We start from the raw sequence: 3,294 nt of genomic DNA on the forward strand, positions 1-3,294 counted from the left end.
CACACTGCTGGGGGAGGGGGAGAAGATGGAAATGAAAATGTGCAACAATGAATTAAAATTTTTTTAAAACATGAGAGGAAACAGTAATCTCCTAATATTAGAAGTCACATGTTGTTTTATGCTTACTCGTAAAACTATTCAAGGCTTCCTGTTGCACTTAAAATTTTAAAAATAAGAGTCGTGCTATAAGAAGCAATAACCTCCCTCTCCTTCTCCACCTTCTCCTTGGAACCAGGAAGCAGCAGCCATGCGTGAGTCCATCTCCTCCACCTTGGCCAGGCTAGTGTCCAGATTGGCAATGCCTGCTGGGAGCTCTACTGTCCAGAGCACAGCATCCAGCCTGATGGCCAGATGCCAAGAGACAAGACCATTGGGGGAGGAGATGACTCCTTCAACACCTTATTCAATGAGACTGGTGCTGGCAAGCATGTGCCCAGGGTGGTGTTTGTAGACCTGGAACCCACAGCCACTGAAGTTCACATTGGCACCTACCGCCAGCTCTTCCACCCTGAGCAACTCATCACAGGCAAGGAGGATGCTGCCAACAACTATGCCGGTGGGCACTATGCCATCGGCAAGGGGATCATTGAATTGGTTCTGGACCAGATTAGAAAATTGGCTGACCAGTGCACAGGTCTCCAGGGCTTCTTGGTTTTCCACAGCTTTGGTGGGGGAACCGGCTCTCATCCCTGCTGATGGAGTGCCTATCTGTTGATTATGGCAAGAAGTCCAAACAGTCTCCATTTACCCAGCCCCCCAGGTTTCTACAGCTGTGGTCGAGCCCTACAACTCCATTCTCACCACCCATACCACCGTGGGAGCGCTCAGATTGTGCCTTCATGGTAAGGTTATCTATGAAATCTGCTGTGGAAACTTTGATATTGAACACCCAACCAACCTGAATAGGTTAATAGGTCAAACTGTGTCCTCTATCACTGCTTCCCTCAGATTTGATGGTACCCTGAATGTCGATCTAACAGAATTCCAGACCAACCTGGTGCCCTATCCCTGCATCCACTTCCCTCTGGCCACATACGCCCCTGTTATCTCTGCTGGGAAAGCTTTCTGTAGCAGAGATTACCAATGCTTGCTTTGAGCCAGCCAACCAGATGGTGAAATGTGACCCTCGCCATGGTAAATACATGGCTTGCTGCCTGCTGTACTGTGGTGATGTGGTTCCGAAAGATGTCAATGCTGCCATTGCCACAATCAAGACCAAACATACCATCCAGTTTGTGGATTGGTGCCCCACTGGCTTCAAGGTTGGTATTAAATACCAACCTCCAACTGTGGTGCCTGGTGGAGACCTGGCCAAGGTGCAGTGAGCTGTGTGCATGCTGAGCAACACCATAGCCATTGCTGGGGCCTGGTCTAGCCTGGACCACAAGTTTGATCTGATGTATGCCAAGTGTGCACTGGTATGTGGGTGAGGGGATGGAGGAAAGAGAGTTTTTTGAGGCCCATGAGGACATGGCTGCTCTTGAGAAGGTTTATGAGGAGGTGGGTGTAGATTCTGTTGAAGGAGAGGGCGAGGAAGAAGGAGAAGAATACTGAAGCTAAAATGTCACAAAGGTGCTGCTTTTACAGGGAAGCTTATTCTGTTTTAAACATTGAAAAGTTGTGGTCTGATCAGTTAATTTGTATGCAGCAGTATATACGTTCATATACAACTACTGACCTATGCTTTAAAACATGAATGCTTTGTCACAGACCCAAGCTGTCCATTTCTCTGATGGGTTTTGAATAAAGTATTACCTGTCTTAAAAATAAATTAATTAATTAATAAAATAACCTACATGATCGGGGGAAAAATCTTCTTTTGAGTTACAGCAATGTGATTCAACTAAACATGTTTGTCTTAGGTCTTCTCTCAGCTCCTTAATAACAGAGTTCACAATTTAAACATCTTGCTATCTATCCTTCATTAGAAAAGGGCTCAGATGCATACTATAATTTCAACAATAGTTTATTGAATAAGTCAGTTACACTCTACATCATTGATTAGACTCTAAACTCTCCTTGCTTCCAAGCTATTTCTCATTCAAATACTTCCTTATAAATTTTGTAAGCTGTTATTCATCTCTTCATGTCTCTTTACAACCCCTATCATGACAAGTCTAATTTGTTTAAAATCTCTATAATCTACCCTTTAAGTTTTAACTTACTACCACTTTGTGTAGAAATCTAACTGAGGGCATCAAGTTATTCATTTAATTGTCTTTCAGTCCTCTCTTTTCTCATTAAAAAAAGTAAACTGGGGTAAGGGGAAGGGGATAAAATGTGCAATAATGAATGAATGAAAATCGAACTTTTCTGTAAACTTTTATTAAAATCACAATACAAATAAAAAATTTCATTCAAAAAAAAAACCAACAAAACAAACCAAAACACCTGTCTTAAGTTTGCAGGGACATTACTATGATCAAAGTCATTCATTCATCTAAAAATACATACTTGAGTACGTCTCTTGTGGGCCCTCTTAAGACAGTCACTGTGATGAAATCTGGCATCGCCTTCATGAGTGGTACAGTCCTGGTCCTTTGCTTTCCTGAAGCATACAGGACACTCCTGCATAAGACATGTAAGCTGCAGAACTGTTCAAAGGCCATTGTTAGGAGCAGCATTGACTTCCTCCTCCATGCCTCTGCTAGTATGGGTTCACCCTTCCTAAAATGCTTTCCTCTTTCATCTCTGTTTCTTCAATTATACCTGTCCTAAAAGCCTAGACCAAATCCCTTGTCCTCCAGAGAGCTCATGCCGATCCCTCCATGATTATATAGTTCACACACAGCCTACACCACCCAGATTAGTACTTTAATACTTACTGACTAGTATTACTCACTAATTATTCTCTGAGTGTTTTTTCTCCAAACAATAGATTGTAAATTTACAGTGAAGGAAATTATTCTTACACTAAAACAGCCCATCTGTCTTGGAGCAAGTTACTTGACCTCTCTGGACCTCAACATTTGCTTGTATAAGCATCATTCTAATAGTTTACACAGCTATTGTGAATGGAAAAAAGAGTTCATATCCAGAATATACCAAAAATTACCACAAAATGATGAATGAAAGACAGCTTAATTTATTTTTAAAAATGTAAAAGACATGAATTGGCACTTCAGAAAACAGGATATGGGAAAAGTCAATAAATACTGAAAAGCAACTCACATGCATTAGGCTTCAGGTAAATGAAAATAAAAAACACCTTGAAAACTACTCATATCTATCCAATGTCTGAAATGAGAAAGACTGAAAGTATCAAGTATGTGTAAAGATACAGAACACCTGGAA

General features: G+C 41.4%; 1 pseudogene; it reads left to right on the plus strand.

Moving 5' to 3' along the window:
- The first annotated feature begins 247 nt into the window (after positions 1–247).
- On the plus strand, positions 248–1,554 carry LOC102875221 (annotated as a pseudogene).
- Positions 1,555–3,294: the final 1,740 nt, after the last annotated feature.

Source organism: Elephantulus edwardii, unplaced genomic scaffold, assembly GCF_000299155.1.
Source record: "Elephantulus edwardii isolate Elephantulus edwardi_28Jun2011 unplaced genomic scaffold, EleEdw1.0 scaffold00273, whole genome shotgun sequence".
NCBI classification, from domain to species: domain Eukaryota; kingdom Metazoa; phylum Chordata; class Mammalia; order Macroscelidea; family Macroscelididae; genus Elephantulus; species Elephantulus edwardii.